This window comes from Carettochelys insculpta, chromosome 17, assembly GCF_033958435.1.
Source record: "Carettochelys insculpta isolate YL-2023 chromosome 17, ASM3395843v1, whole genome shotgun sequence".
NCBI lineage: Eukaryota > Metazoa > Chordata > Testudines > Carettochelyidae > Carettochelys > Carettochelys insculpta.
In genome coordinates, this window is record NC_134153.1 from 9,249,752 (window position 1) to 9,266,653 (window position 16,902).

The following is a 16,902-nucleotide window of genomic DNA, read 5'->3' on the forward strand; positions in this document are numbered from 1 at the left end:
CTGGCCTTTAGCCTGCAGTAAGCTCTGGAGGTCCAAGGTTTGAGTCTGCCTGTGGGCAGTTACATTGGGAGCCTCTGAATAGGTAGTTGCCTGTGATATAAAGTCCCAAGACTTGAGGCTGGAGTATAACTGACCTGGGCTTCCCTGTGGGGGTGTGTAAACACCCTCAAATGAGGGAATGACTTGTAGAGGAAGATGTAGTTGAGGGAATGGTAATTTGGTGCTCTGCCTTGTAGAGGGGATGAGAGAGGCTGTTGGTCAACACCTGTGGCCCAGGGAAGAAGACTCCTGGACTTTCCTTCCTGCTAGCAGAAAAGGGCTTGATGCTGGCCAAACTACTGCTAAAACCTTCAAGTTCCTGAAGCTACTAAGCGCCTGATGTTGGCTCAAGACAGCTGCAGTTACACTTAACCAACAAGGTAATGTGATATCTCTTTTTCATATACACACTCCCTTTGCTGCTTGTAGCATGTGGCTTAATAAGAGCGATGACAAAGCAGGAAGCTCAGGTGGCACTTTAAGCTGGTAGTCATCATTTGACAAGCAGCTTTTCTCTTCATTTAAAATAGAAGTCCACGAGTGCTGGGTAAGACTAGGCCTTGTGCATGCAGGTGTTGCATAGCCTCTTCTTTCCCCCTCATTGTGGTAAACTCATTTTGGTTCTCAGCAGAATCTGACCACTGCAACCACTGGCCTCTCTAGACAGAAACATTTGTGTCAAATTGCATTCTGTCTCTGATGCTTCTGCAGTATCAGGCACTTAGACTAATTAAGGAGTGTTTAATTCATCAGTTTGAAGCTTTGTGCAATAAAAATCCAAACTAGGGCTGATTTGGATTCTGCATCTCATTTTTATCCAACCCTCAAAGTGCTGGCTTACTTGGATTTGTCTTATTTAGTCAGTTCCTAGCACAATGTCCCCTCCTCCTGAGTGGAGCTTGCAGGCCCTACAATTAAACTACATTTTAAAAATATTAAAGTTTTGTGTTTTAAAAAAAAGCTTTTGTTTTGTTTTGTTTTTTTTTAAAACTGCTCATTAATTTAAAGGGTCTTCTCCTTGTTTGCCTTGCAAAATGAAACCCACAGTTGGCTGTAGGGGAAGGGCCAGTCTTTTAAGCCCAAAAACTTGGGGATGGTTGTGATCAGATATGTGGTTCTAATGTTGGCTTTCATGAATCTTAAGGATGGCATGAACAGCCCTGACTAAATTCTTCTAGTATGGTATTTGTAAGGCACTTGGAACAATGTATGTTATAGCACTTTCAACATAGTGAGTGCTATGTGATGGACTTCTTAGTTTGCAACAATGTACTGATGTAACCCAGTGAGTTTCTTCTTGTAAACATCCTTCCTCTTGGAAGAGGACTGAAAGAAGAGATCTCATGTTGTCAGCTGCTGTGCTTTTAGACTGGAGTCTATGTATTATTGTGTTAGTGTCACAATGAGCTATTGCATAAAGCAAAGTTAGTGGTAAATAACATAAGTGGTGAGAACTTCCAGGGCCAAACTCTCCATGTGGACTTAAGCTGGCTCCATTTGCCCTACATAATTTCTGCCTGTGGAGTGTTTACACTGAGATGTGACCATAGCCTTCTCAATTTTCTCCTTAGTGGTAGAGGTCCTGGATTCACCTATAAGGGTGTTTGTTGCTTCCACCCAAAGAAGCAAAGAGGGCCTGACCCTTGGGAAAATATTCTACACACAATCTCATACAGAAGTCAGTCACAGGATGCAAAAATGAAATCACTGTCCCTAGTCCCAGAGTAATAAAAACAGAATTGGGGCTTTGAGGCCTGAGGGACTCAGCATGAAGGACAACTGAAAAACATCAGGATAATAAAAGACAAAACCAGCCACATGTATATTCTATCCCTCCCAGCATGTGCAGCCTGTAGAAGCTGTTTAATGTGCAGTTCCAGCAGCTGCCTAGACAAAGAGTGAATCTGGGATCAGTCTGTGATGGGTGGTGCAGCACAAAGAGTAGTATCAAACTAAATGGGTCTTCTTGCAAAGTATCCAAAGCAAGAGTGGTTGGATTGTCTCTGAGGCTCTCCCATCTGGATTCTAACGTGCCGTTAAGGTGGCTGTTGATTGCCCAGCACCAATAGAAACACCTGTGGGAGCTCTGCTAATCAGCTGGGCAGCTCCTGATATTTTGGAGCATAAGCTTTCATGGGTAAAGACCTGCTTCATCACCTGACAAAGTGGGTCTTTACCCACGAAAGCTTGTGCTCCAAAATGTTAGTCTATAAGGTGCCACAGGACTTAGTCTGTATCTTTGAGAACAAGAAGAGCACTGCTATATCTCTGATACTGTGCTCAAAGGCAACCTGGGGCCTGTCTTACAGTGGTGAGGGGTGATGTCTGCGCAGAGGAGATGCAGGGAGGGGCGCAGCATGAGCTGGCTTCATTAGACTTCCACATTAGTTGTTTCATACAGCTATCCTTAGGGAATCAATGGATATTTAATGACTATTTTAAACTGCTTCTGTTTGCTGCAGTAACAATTGACTTTTTGAGGGGCTTTTTCTATTACCACCCACTGCCAAACTTAAATATTTTAATTTTGTTTCCAGTCCTTTCATGACCAAACTTCTACCAGCCAAAGTTCTTAATTCTTGGTGTGTGTATAAAGCATGGCAAAGAATTTCTTGTCTGTAGTGCAAATTTCTCAAACACACGTTCTTTTGTCACTTTTATAAATGTGACTGGGATATAGGCCAGGTGGGAGCAGCAGTCACTTGTATGTATCCTATGTAGTTCGATGTTTGTTCTCTTGTAGGCAGCTAATTACCAACTGGAGAACTATTGTGATGTTTGATGCTGTGTTACAACTGTCTGTTCTATGCTGGAAAATTAGGTCAGCTTCACTCTGTCCGTCAAGGATGTGAAAAATCCACACCCTGAGCAGTATTGTTAAATTGACTGAAGTCTCATGTAGCCGGGGCTACCACCTCTTTGAAAGATGGATTATTTAAACTGTCTCTCCTCAGAGCCAGATTACACTGAACTATGGCTAAGCAAGAGAGGGCCTGTGTTCCCTGTAAGCTGAGTGCTTGGATGGCCATCCAAGAGATTCAGGTGCCACCCAGCTGATTAGCAGAGCACCCACAGCTGCCCACGTGTTTCTACTGCTGGTGCTCATCCACACATGCCTTGGTGCATATAACAAAATTTATTCTGCCTGTGGATGGAAAAAATTGGAGGGAACACTGGAGAGGGCATATGGAAACTTCCCCTGCCATGCACCACTGCATGTGACCCAGGCACTTAGTCCTTGAATTCATTCTGTATAAATACCTAGAGCTTCTACAGCCAGCTACAATGCTAGAAACCACCTGGGCAATTGCCCCAGCCCTCATGGTGCTGGCCAATCGAACAACATGTCTAAAAATTGTCCCAAGCTGTTGTGTATCTGCCCTTCCCTTCTTTTAAAGCAACACTAAAGTAATGGTTAGCAAGTTTCGACCTGGTTACTGTCACTGTACTGACACTGTGGGCCATATCCTTCAGCCTTTGCTCCCATTTAAATCACTGGATCTGCTCCTTTGAATATGGGCTACATTCCCTGTGACATGAAGGGCTTAATTTATGCATGTTATAGATCACCCATTGAAATTGCATTTCCTTCTTGGGCTTTCTCAGCCCCCATTGTGTTTAATTTAGATGAAAATAATTCATATGACCTATGTGTTAAACTTAGCATTGTATGCCCAGCAATTGACTGTGAAAGGAAAATGAGTATCTACATAACTGTTCCTACCCAGTTCTTCCTAACGGGGGACAAAGGATTGAAAGAGAAGCTGCTTATCTATAGGTGCCCTTCACCTGAGTATTTCAATACCTCATTGAAATAACAAACATCTCTATCCTTCTGAATTGGTGTAGTATCACCCCACTGGGTGGCTTCATTATTCCTGTAGAACACAGCTGGAGGTGGAGCTTCTAGTAGTGAGGGGAGGGGGCTATCTGAGTCTTCTGTATAAGCATTCTAGTGCTAAGGATGGGATTGTCAAACTTTGTCTTTCAGTGGGACTTGTGCTCCTAAATCCCTTAAGGTCTCCTGAAAACCCACACCAAGCCTCAACATACAGTTTATTTCACTTTAAAAACCATTTAACTTCATGTTTTTAATCACTGAATTATACAAGAGGTGCATGCAGGAGAGTGTTCTAATCTTGTTTCTGACATATCCTGAACTCCTTGGGCCACCTCTTTTTCTTTTTTTTTTTAAAAATTAAGACTGTCCATTTGATCCTGCCTGTCTGGAATGTGGAATCTTTCTTCTCTTTCAAGAGTCGTTTATATTACTTGGTTTGCCTGGCCTGGATTACAGCGAGCATGCTTGCTAACTTGCATTATCGTAGAGGCATTAAAAGGCAAAGCAGAGATGGAAGCAGGACGGGCAGTGTTGAGTGATCTTTGCCAGGCACCCTGCTGGTGTTGCCAAAGCATGCAGAACTTTGCTGTGGTGTTTGTCTTCAGGAATGCTCCAAGTGCAGTCATGTCTTCCACTACCCAGGGTGTGGGAATGTCGCTTCTAAACCCAGGGAGAGCACCCCAATGTGAGCTGACAGCCACTTCAGCAGTCAGGTCAGGAACACCATTTTTAAAAATAAAAGATTCTGTATTGCGCAGGGAAAGGATGATTTCCCAGCGAACAGTTCAACACTTTTGATGTGCCTAGTTATTTCAACAGGCTGATGGCCATTTTCTCCATGAAAAGGACTTTGTAATTCACAAGGCACAGTTTTTCTTGACATCCTCTTTAGTCCAGGGCACATTGACTAGATGCATGTCAACACTTCTAGCTTTTTAGGATGAGCACTGTAAAAGTGACATCCATGGCTCATACCCCTCCCCTATAACAATGTCACTTCTAGGTTTGCAGTGTTGGTAATTGGGACCATTTCAGAGAGACTGGAGTGGGGATTCTGCTTTTTCAAAGAATCTGTTCATTAAGGTATGTCCTTATTTAACATGGTCAGTTTACCATTCATAACTACAGCATCTGAGCACCTCTCAACCCCTAATGAATTCATACTTCTAACACTTACCTGAATTAAAGAAGGTTCCACCCCACTGTACAGAATGGGGATGGAAGCATTGACTTGGCTCCAGTCTGACCTAAAACCAGCAAAAGTGTTGCACATATAAGCTCTGGGCCATCTGATGGGACATCAGAGCATCTTTAGTGCATTAGCAGATGCCCTATTAATACAGAGCTGTGGATCTGGGCTGGGAGGTTGACATCCAGATGCAGTGTAAATATTCCATCTATTACTTGGAAAGCCGTGACTGCAAAGCACTTGTAGAAGCCAAGTATTGGCATTGGAGCCAATGTTTGCTTTGAATTTCATTGGAAAAATAGTATATGTGGGGAGGAGCACGGGGAGGAGGGAACAAATATGTTCAAGTAGCTTTTTGGTTTTTTTACCAGTTCTAAGCATTAGTTCCATGTGTTGATCATAAATGTACTTTTAAGTGTCTCTGTAAATGTATAATGAGTGTTCACTGGGAGTATCTAGCATACTTGGAAGGGCTGTGGTGAATAGTAGTCTGGTCCTACTGGAGCATTTATTTTGGCTTCCATGGGAGTAAGGACAGGTCTCGACGAGTGTGGCATCCATAAGGTCATGTTGGCCCGCCAGACGTGACACAAACACAGTGGCTGTAATACATGAACAGTGGTAAGAATGCTCTCTCAGCTACACAGTAAATAGCATCTCTTTCTGTAGCAGTTCTTGGATCAGTCACGTTAAAAGTAATCTAAGTGTTAAACTCTTCATTTGGAAATTAAGCAAAATGAACCAAAACTTGTAGTTTTGATGTCCACACAAAAGAGTGAAAATCCATTCTTGTTCCACGCTTTGGTCCCCTGCTTGGGGTCTGTAAGGTGTGCATTTAAAGGTGCCTAGAACACTAAACAAAGAGGAGGGTTGGACTTTAAATTCCTCCATCCCAGTGTCTCTAAGATCATATCCCCTGCAGTTTGGACTAAAGAGGTGCAACTAGCAATGTGCACCAAAAAGCTACACTGTAACTCCCCCACGTGGATGCTACAGGCACAAATTTAAAGGTCCCAAGTTCACACTAATTTAGTCCTCAAAATGTTAAAGCCTGTTGACTGTTAGAACACATGTTTTTGTCTGCATCACATCTCAAAATAGACAAAGTAAATGTCCCTAAATTAAGCCATTAAGTTCTCGAGCAGCATTTTTCTTTTGTATATGTTGATCTTCTGTGGAAATGCTTTTTGTCGGTTTCTATGTGCCCAGTGAAACAGATGGGTTTACCAGTAAAAATCCAGTTCTTTCAAGCATATTTATTCTTCACATCCAAACTTGTACATCTTGGATTTCATCAACATGGCAGAACCAAGATCAATAGGTCAGGGACTGAATGGTCAGAATGCTTAAGGGAATATAGTTCCCCTGATTAAAACAAAGTGCCCAATACGCTAAATTTTCCAAAGTTGAATAGTGACTTGGATGCATCATTTCTTTGGCACCCAGTTCAAGATGCCTTAAAGAGGCCTGATTCTTGAATTGCTGAGCACCAATCCTGTGAAAACCTGGCACCTTCAGATGCCCAAGTGGGCATTCAAAAATTGAGGCACCAAATTCATGTTGTAATTAGAAGGGATAGGCACTGATTTTTTTTCTGTCCTTCCTTATTCAAGATGCAGCTTCTTTGTCTCTGTTCCAGTTTCTCTACCTAATACACATGACTGAGTGAGTGACAGATTATGTTGTCAATCAAAATGCATCTAGGGGATGACTTGGATCTAATATCAAGGGTAAAAATAGATTGTTACAGGTATGGTTTATCGGGGAGCACCAAAGTGACAGGCAGGGGATGCTGCAGGATTGGGGGGGAAGCACATTTCCGGGGTGGCTTGTGCCAACAGTGTGTGGCTCCCAACCTGTTCTGCTGGCCCCACACTCTGCCCAGAAGCAGCACAGGCATATGCCATCCCTTCAGCTTGCAGCCCCTGAACAGAAGGGAACAGCAGAGAGCCTTTGCATGCTGCATTGCCTGCATGTGCCAGCCCTGCAGCCCCAGCTCCTATTTGGCCAGGAATAGGGAGAGCACAGGGTGGGGTAACTGACCAGGACTACCCTAGCTCTGAGCCCTCCTCCACACTACCCTTATCCAACCCCAACCCCCTGCTCTAAGCCCCACAGTGCCAGTGCAACAGTATCTAAAAGAAACTTGTTACTTTCACCCGATACTGAGGTCTTTTGAATACAAGAAGTACCCTGGAGTGCTGGACGGATGGCACTCTTACATACACATTGAACCCTTTCAGAAGTTACAGGGAGTTCTGATAACTAGCTTCAGGCCACATTCTACCCTATCAGCATGGGAGAAGGTTAAGGAGCCTTTTTTGTAGGACTGCTGTAATGAAGAGGCTGGAAATGCAGGACTCCAGAGTGGACTGAAAGCACTCTTCTCCAGCCTCCTATTTCCCTGGCTCTGGGTGGCTGCCCCCCTTAAAGAGGGTGGAGGAAGGATTTTGCTTTTCAAACAAGTACTTCATAGCCTGTGGAAGATAGAGCTGAAGAAATAGAACACATATTGATCATCAAGGACAGCATGGCAGGTTAATTAAATAACTTCAGAAGTGTTAGAAATATAGGTTGGAACTAAACAGAGGGAAGAGGCAGCTCTGTAATTTGTCTCTTAACGGAAGAGACTTCTAATTATTGACTCTGTTCCAAGTTCCCTGAGGTTGCCATATTCTGGAGAACATTAAGTGCTATACTGAGATACATGTATGCATATTCATTAAATAACAATGTTAAATCCCAGCCACTTGGATTCACCACTGTGACTACAGAGCGTTTGCCTCAATTGAGTTCAAATATGTTGCCACTTGTCCATTATGTTTTCAGTGTAATGGCAAAACGGAAGACCAAATGTAGATTATTAATGGGCTGCTGTGAAAATGCATCTGACTAACTCAGGCATCTTCAGTTCTGTAGCAGGAGGAGCCTAAGTGTCATCAGAAGCCTGTCACATATAGAACTTAGTTAAATGGGACACAAATCATACACAAGACTTGCTGATGCCGATAAAGAACTGCTCAGCCACATGCGCGCATGACTCTCTTCTGTTCTGGTGCTTATGCTGCTGCCTTTGCCGTAGTATCAGAACTTTCCAGAAGCAACTGGAAGGACTAACTGCTGTGACTTGTCCCCCTGAGGCTACCTGCGTACAGTGCAGTGCTTGCGTTTAGAGGCACCGGGCTGTACATGTGAACTCTCTGTCTTTCATTGGCTCCAATTTTATTTTGCCATCTGCTGGCTTCGGTGGGAGTTCTGTAGGTGAAGTGTCTCCAGGGTTAGGCTGGAGGTCAGAAAGTAGCCACCTCTCTGGAAAGAGCAGCACTACTCCCTTAAAATTTAGTTTTGGGTGAACTGGCTGCAAGTATCTTGGATTCAGCTGGGTAGGACCTGATGGAGCTGATTTCTGAGTCAGGGGGCAGAGTCAAGAATGCAGCTCTGTCTGCATGAGACCTTGTAGTGGCCTAGCTGTACAAAAGCAGCAGCACCACTGGAAGATCTCTTGCCTAGCTACTTTACACTGAAGGGAGACCTTACGCATTGATGTAACTAATGCACCTTGTGCCCGAGTGCTGGCTAGGAAGCCTGAGCCAGAGCTCTGTCATGCCAGCTCCATCAGAAGGGTTCACTGGAGCTGGCTGAGTAAAGCCAAGCCGAACCAAAGGGCCACATGAGGAACAGCTACTGGCCCCATTTAGCCAGGGTGCTACACAAGGCTGGCAGGAAGGAGGAGCAGAAGGTTGGACTCCCCTGCTAGCCACGGAAGCCAGCAGTCCCTGAGGCCACAGGTCTCAAGCTCTCTAGATAGAAGATGGTGGGAACTGACACAGTAAAGAGCATGAGGGATTGCATCAAAGCAGAGGTGCCCAGCTGGCTTGTGGGTGCAGAAGTGGCCAAAGGTCCTGCTACAGCTGCCAAAGGGGCAGTATCTGTCAATTGCTGTGCACACAACCACTTATCTCCCTCAGCCAGGGGAAGTGGGGTTCAGACAACTTCTTAGATGTTCCATGTAAATGTTGGTGTACATCTTTTGTCCGATGCTCACCTGCTCTAAGACTACTAATGCACAGTGGACATCTGTTTCTCAGCCACCCAGACCCCAGCGAACCCTCTGCCCTCCCTCAGAGCCCTGCAGAGCGGCATTCCAGGGCAATTCAAAGGGGCCTGGGGCTTCAGCCACTGCACCTGTCACAATTACCCTCTTAACCCTGTCCCTAGGCCTCCTGGTGTCTCCTTTCCAGGTCAGATGGTCGAAGCCCTTTGTCCTGATAAAAAAGGGTTTTGAGATCAGTAGACTCATATTTACTTTACTGGTCTCTGACCCATGCCCTTGTTTTACATGAGTGGGTGCCCGCTGCTTCCTCAAGTGGCTTGGCTGTCCTGGGACACAGTGCACATTGAGCGTTCTGCACACTGCAGAGGACCCAACTGCAATGTCTTAATCCAAAACCTGAGAGTCCTCTGATCATTCAGTTACGTGTGGCCATTCTCCTATTTTAAAGGTAGAGGCTAGGGCAGGAGGATGCTACTGTGAAGTACTGGAAGCAAAATGACTCACTCCTGTTGAGTAAAGGTCAAGAGTTCAGGCTCCTACTTCAGAACAGCTGTGAAGCTACAGACCAATTCACTGAAAACCTGTGAAACTGCCCATCCTGTTGCATCAAAATGTAATTCATTCAAAGGGCCTGTTCCTTGTAAGAAGCTTCTGCTGTCCTGAAATGGTATGCAGGAAATTAGAAAGCTCTCCATGATGATATATAAAGTAGGTTGTGATTAAAAACAGCATGGGCCTGATTCTCAGCTCATGTAAAAGGGCATGGTTTCCCACTAGCCCCAGCTGAGAATCTAGCCTGGTTTTCCCATATCAGAGCTATTCCATTGCATTATTTTCTGTTTTACTTCATTTCCTTTTCAGATGATCAAATACTAGGCTCCCCTCCAATTTGAATTAGACAGAGCAAATGTATCTTTGGTAGGCTTGTTCTTTTTAAGCAGTCTTTAGTTAGCTACATTGTATCACAGATGACCTCATAAAGTTAGAGATTGATAGTGTGTCCTATTAGACAATGTCACATGGTGGGGGGGGGGGGGAACGTGGTATTTTGGTCTACTGTACACCCCTCTCTTCCATTGTCCCTTCTTAGAAGGGAATAGTGGTCACTCCCCAGAAAGACTACTAAAAGGCCCCAAATGAGCAATCCCTAGGGGAAAAAAAAATCAGATGACAGCAATCACATAGTACATGCAACATATGATTAGCAAGAGGCACCCATTCATTGAGGTACTGTTATTCCACAGCCGCCACTCCCATTGTTCCCTGGGCTATAAGACAAAGGGTTAAGTAAATGTTTTTAGAAGATAAGGTGCCCTGTTGACAACCAGCAGGCTCCAGTGGTCTCAGCAGGATCTCTCTCTGCTGTGATAAATCGGGAGGGTTTCAAAGTGAACTCAGGAGACGCCGTGAGAGGGAGGCTGCCGATGTTGCTGGCAGCACGGATGGAATCTGGAGGTGTTTAACAATCCCACGCTGGTGGAGAGTTTTTAGGTGAAGACTGAATGTCTAGCCAGAGGAAAGTCTACTGGCCTTCGTGACTGGTACGCCCATTCCATAGTGACCTCTATTGAAATGCATCCTGGATAAGGGCTGTCTGGGGAGAGTTCATCCTCTGAGTGATGTATTTATTTTTTTTCTTAAGGGAAAAGGAGAACCTGTGCTAGCCTTACCCCTCTGGCTGAGGGACTTTAAGCTGATCCTCTTTGGGGAAACTGTATTTGAACAGTGGCTCTTTTCTTGCACGTCTGTATTGTCCCAATCATTGGCTTGTCTAATCCTCAGCTAATCTAAATAGAATTTAGAAATGGTGCTGGAGGGAGACAGATAAATTAGCTACGTGATTTAAGCACTTAAGTTACTTCTGAAAGTGAAACTTCAGTTCCTCTGAAAACTTTTACACAATCTCCAAATCTGGACCAGGATATGAACTTCAGTGTGCAAGTGGGGCTGTTATGCAAATAGATTCAGGTCTGGAGTCTTGTCACTTAGCATGTGGTTGATCCCGTGCCTAGCATAAAGGTAGGCATTGACCTGCCTGAGGCCTCTAATACTCTGGAAACATCATCTGTAATACACCTCCAGCATGAGCAGTGTGCTGTACCCACCTCCTAGGGTGAGTGTTAAGGCTCCTTGTCACTCCTGGGGGGAATAGCATCACTGACAGTCTAGCCATTTAAGTCATCACATGAACACAGCATTGCCCACAGCACCAGGAATTCAAATGAGGTGGATCCCTCCCCTCAAAGTTACAAGGCTGCCCTAAAAATTGAGGTTTAAAAAATCATAATTAGGCTTTCATTGGCATTCTGGTTTGTAAGCCCTGAAGAGTCAAGATTTTCCAAGCTTTTCTCAGTAGCAGTGAGGATGAGAATCTTTCTCCGGTTTAAAAACAGAAAGAAAACAAAAGCCAGTGGCCCTCATAATGACATGACTCCAGGAACGGGGTGTTATAGTGAACAGCAAATATAAGACTCACGATAACATTCAAGGTCTTATCAAAACTGTCTTAATATCTAGTTGATATACAGAGAGATGCCACAAAAGGTGTTTTCTACATGCGCTAAGCAGAATGCAGTGGTGTTCTCTGGAGTTCACTCAGGTAGACTGTTCCTGATTGGAGCCTCACTCGGCTGTGGGATTGCCAGAGATGGAAAAAGTACCCAGAAAGTTACTTGACTAAAAGTACAGCTGCTTTGAGGGGAATGTACTTAAGTACAAGTCGATGGTGTCCTCCTGAGAAAACTGCTTGTGTAGAAGTGCACAGGCATGTGCGTGCACACATGTTGCATCTTTATTGTACTCGTGTCCAGTAGTGAAAGCAGGTGCACTTTTAAGTAACTTTCTGTGTACTTTTTCCACCTCAGGGTATTGGGATCTATTATATTTACTTTAGTGTCTTGAGAGCAAATGGAGGGACATAAAGGATGTGTCAGTGTAAGGCACAAGGATAGAACAAAAAGTTTTGAGTATAAACAAAATGATATACCTAATAGCTACCCAGAGACTCCAATGTTAGCTCCCTTCTAACCCAATCCACAGAGTTAGAAGGGAGTGCAAGGGTCATCTAATCTAATCCCCACTTGAGATGCAAGATTTTTTGAGTCTAAATGGTCCAAGACAGATGGTTGTCCATCTGTCTTTTGAATATCTCCAGTGAAGGTGTTTCCACAATCCTCCTAAGCAGTCTAGTCTTAAACAGAGAACCTGTTCAATTGAAATTTAGAGAAACACAGTGATCAGCACTCCACTGCCTTGCACTTTGTGCTGTCTCATATGCTGGTGCCGAGTAGGTGCAAGATGGTACCATTCTCCTTTGGCAACATCTCAAACCCACTCTGCACTGTCAGTGAAAACACAAAGCACAGGCAACCCAAATTCAGGCTACAAGGAACTGATGGCAGTTCTGGATGTCTTCCATTGAAGACTTTCTTCACTACACAACCATCTTGTTCCAAACTAGCCCACACCCCAAATCCATCTGAACCACAAGCCTTTCCTGTCCAGTCTCCCACTGCATTGTGATCAAAATGCTTCCATCTATGAAACATCATGAAAGGATCCATTGGGTGTGATGGGAGAACCACTGCTCAGGACAAACTACAGGGAGATCAAGGAAGAGCAACAAAAGTGGGAGTGGAAGGATAGTCTTATGGGGCACATTGAGTGGAGCTGTGTGTAACTCCAGGAAAGGCCAAATGAGTTGGAACATGAGAAGTGTACGCATTTGATTATAGACACCAGGTGGAAGAAGAATCTTTTAGCATATGAAGGGGCTTGATGGCATGAAACTAAAAGAAATCTAGGCTGAGTATCAGGGAAACCTTTCTGGCAGCAAAACCTGACACTGATGGGATGAGCACATTTTCTGGGACAAGATTAAAAGTAGAATGAACAAAGCCCTAGAAAATGTAGCAAAAAAGATAGTGCTGGCCTGTGATTGATTGTAAAAAGCAGACAGGGAACTTAATGGAATATCCTCAGTAGAAGCCCAGCCAAACAACTGATCAAGAAAAGCTTAATGGCTTAGATTTTGTTTGTGATGCCAATACACACCCACTTCTGGAGTTTGTGCAGCATTGTTTTCTGCAGTGTACTGAGCAGCCTAGATTTTTAAGCTATTCTGAACCTAAGCCTGGGAAATGAGCCAAGAGAGGTTCAAGCTGAGAGCAAATAGGATTTAGCAATCAGAAGAAGGAAAGGAATTTTGATTGCAATTTTATAATGTTCAGAAAATCTGCAGATAAACTGGGAGATGCTTTAATAAACAGTTTGAGAGATTAAAATTTAAAATAAATCTCAATTAAGTCACAACAATGAAAGAGTAGCACAGACCATTGCAGTTAGAGGAAGTCAAGGGTATTGTAGGTACTAAACAGGAGGTTTTTCCAACACAACCTGAGAAGGAGGTGAGCAGGGAACCCTTTTGTTAAGCAGTAAATTAACAGTAAAAACAGGAGCAAAATCAAATAATGAGCTCCAGAGTGTAGAGAGTTCTTCAACTAATGAAGCGTTCACCAAACATATGGACAAAGCAAACTGCTGAAAACCCCAAGTAAACTAGGAGACAGCGTAATGGTCTGATGTAAACAGTGTGGCTTGTAATTCCATATTTACAGAGGATGAAAAGATGTGCTTTGAAGGCTTGGCTTGGGTTGTGTGGCCAGGTATGGCATGACAATAGTTGGACAGTGTGCAGATATTGCACCAAAAATGCCTATCTAAAAGATTAGAAACCATCTAAGGTTTAAAAAAAATCACCCTTGTGAGCATTCAGAAAGAGCTAGACATCTTCCACCTATGTGTTTAGTAACTTTCTCGGGGAAACAAGGACTTTTTATCAAAAAGAATGTGTAACAGAACTACAGAACACCAATGACTCATGAATTTAATCATAGAATTTAAAGCCAGAATGGACTACCAGGTCCTCTGCCTTCACCTTCTTTTGTATCACAGGCCATCAGTAACACCCAACATCTGCACACTAAAGCCAAGAACTGAAATTAGACCCAAGTATTACAATCCACAGGAGGCTAGACTAGTGTATGTCTCAGGGAGAGAACAGCATGGACTGAGGTGCACCAATGCTTGAAGGTGTATCTTGTTCAACCATTTCTTTGACTGATGCAAGTAATCTTCACCTGCATGCTGCAGAGGAAGGCAAGACCTCCTTTCCCAAGGTCACTGCCAGTCTGACCTTCAGAAATTCCTGCCTGAACTCCCCACACTGTCACCCTGGGTCTTGGTGATCTTGTGACCCTGAGTGAGCAAGAGACAGTCTGCAAGTAAAAATCTCCAGTGGCACGTCAAAGCCCTGGACCTCCCCACCCCATGTGCCATCCAGCTGTGGCTGTTTGATACTTCAGAGGAATCCAGCATATGTTGTGGGAGGGGAGGATTTGCTTCCTGACCCCTGCATGGAGACACCTGAAGCATGAGCTGTTAGGACCATGAGACATAAACTAGAAGTGATCCCTGGTCCTATCCATCACAAACAAGCTCATCATTAAATCCTAGTCATGCATTTATTCAGTTCTCCCTTAAAGCTAAATAAAAGGTGTGCTCCACCCCACCACCACCCAGCAACTCCTACTGGGGCCAGAACCTCACTCCGCTGGCAGTTAAACATTCTATTTCCAGTCAATTTGTTCATGGTCTGTTTATATCCATTTGTTCTTATGTCAGCACTGTCCTTGAGCTTAAATAGTTGTTCACCCTCCCCAGTGTTTACCCGCTTATATATAAAATGAGAGAGAACAATCCACTCTCAGCCTTCTTTGTGCTAGGCTAAACAAGCCAAGTTGTTCCAGTTTTGTCTCACAAGATTGGCCCTTCATTTCTCTGATCATTCTAACAGCTCTTCTCTGTACCTGCTGCAGTTTGAATTCACTTTTCTTAAACATGGGTGACCACAGCTGTACACTCTGTTCCAAATGAGATCTTACGTGTATCTTGCAGAGTAGAATTCATACTTCTGTCTCTACTGGAAACATCACCTGGTGTATCCTAGACTCACATTTGCCTTTTTTTAGAACCTTCATAAGACTGGTGGGTCATATTCTTCCTGACCCACACATCTGGCCTTTCTCCTCCTCTGTTGCTTCCAGTTGATGAGACCCCAGTTTGAAGTAGAAATTATTAGATGTTAAATTTATGACCTTATCACATTCCCGAATGCAACCAGACCAATGAGAGGTTGTGTCCACCTGCCCCGCAACCTTGAATGCCTCACCATGCTTTGCAGTGGTAGCTTCCAACCTGGGCTGCTCACATACACCAAGCAGCACGTAAGTCACACCCGGAATGTAGGTATAGAGCTGCAGCTCTGGTCCAAGAGCAGAGACCCCAGCTGCCTGTCAGCAACACTCTGGTCAGGCTGTGGTTTCTACCAGTGTTGGTTACCACAGTGTTGGTGACTAAAGCACTCCCAGACCTGCATTTTCTTAGAAAACGTGTGATCTGCTCTGTCCAGCTACTATGGGGCTCATTGGCCTTATAAGAAATCAATATGCAACAATTTGCTACTTTAACCACAGCTAGCAAACAGCTCAGTGTAACCACAATACTCAATTATTTCAAATTGTATTAAGTTTATTTAATAATAAAGAGATTTTGAGTACAAGTATAAGGAATTAGGGTCAGAAATGGCTATAAGCTGGGAAGAGAAAATGATTTTCTAGTAGCTAAAATTTAACAAACAAGACTTGGCTCAAGGTAAAATTTGTACCATATATTCCTGCAGCACTGCTGAACAAGTCTCAGGTCAGGATCCCTGTCCCAACCCTACCCTAAAGTTAAAGGGCAGGTTCCTTTAAGTGAGAGAAACAGTATCTTGCCCCTTTGTTTTTGTAGTCTAGTTACCCTTTGAGATGCATTTCTCTGTAGACTGCTGCTAGATGAAGTTCCTTCCTGGTAGTTGATGCAGTCTTGTAGTAAAAGGTTGCTTACTAAAATGCAGATCTGTTGCTGCTCCCCTTCATTGCCAAATAATGGACACATGACAGGTGATGGCCAGTCGTCTTTGGCTCCTGGCTAGAGATCTTAGCTTGTCCTTCGTCATTGAGAAACTGGGTTATCCCCTCATGCTGTCTTGAGGACCTGATTTATTACTTTAATGTAAACTGAGGTAAACACGTTCCTTTGCTCAAGATATGTCTTTAACAACTTTAGTTGCAGCCATGTGGATTTAAACGTGCTAACAACATTATGCACAGGGAATTCATTACTTATTTATAAAGTTGCTGCACGCATTTAACTACGTGATGATGTTGACCAGGGAGTTATTGGTTTTCAAATGGTGTCTCTCATAGCACTCTTTGCACAAAGATTATTGCAATAGTGTGTAGGGTGTGCATACAGGGCTGCTTTAGATCATGCATTGTATTGTAGCTTTTCAGCCCATTTGTCACTACAGTCTTCGAAGTCATCCAGGTCTTCCTGTCTAATGTTCCAATTCTCCTCCTGCATCTATGATGTCTTCCCCTACATCCACATCAAATTTCGTTATCATACTCCTAATTTTTTGTGCCAAAGTCATTAGTAAAAATGTTGAGTAAGGTTGGTTCCAAGACTAAACCTTGAGGAGCAACTCTAACTCCTTCCAGACAGTAAAGAACCTTTCTTATGAGCTGCGAGATACAGCTGGTAGCGCTTGCAGACAGCTCACACAGCACAGGAACTGCAGAGGGCTTGGGGGGAGTCATACAAGAAGTAAAAAGCTGGGCTAAAGCAGAAATGGGTTTCAGCTAGGCTGCCTACCTTGACTAAACCTAATCATGAGCA

General features: G+C 43.8%; 1 protein-coding gene across 3 annotated transcripts in view; it reads left to right on the forward strand.

Moving 5' to 3' along the window:
* The first annotated feature begins 318 nt into the window (after positions 1–318).
* RBBP8NL (RBBP8 N-terminal like) overlaps positions 319–16,902 on the forward strand; it is a 126,763-nt gene continuing 110,179 nt past the window's right edge. The window contains exon 1 of one of the 3 annotated variants that reach the window (XM_075011864.1): positions 319–419. The gene's annotated coding sequence lies outside the window, so the exon portion shown is untranslated. Of the gene's footprint in view, positions 420–4,491; positions 4,594–16,902 lie in introns of those variants that run through there. The other 2 variants (XM_075011863.1, XM_075011865.1) reach the window with 2 other exon arrangements.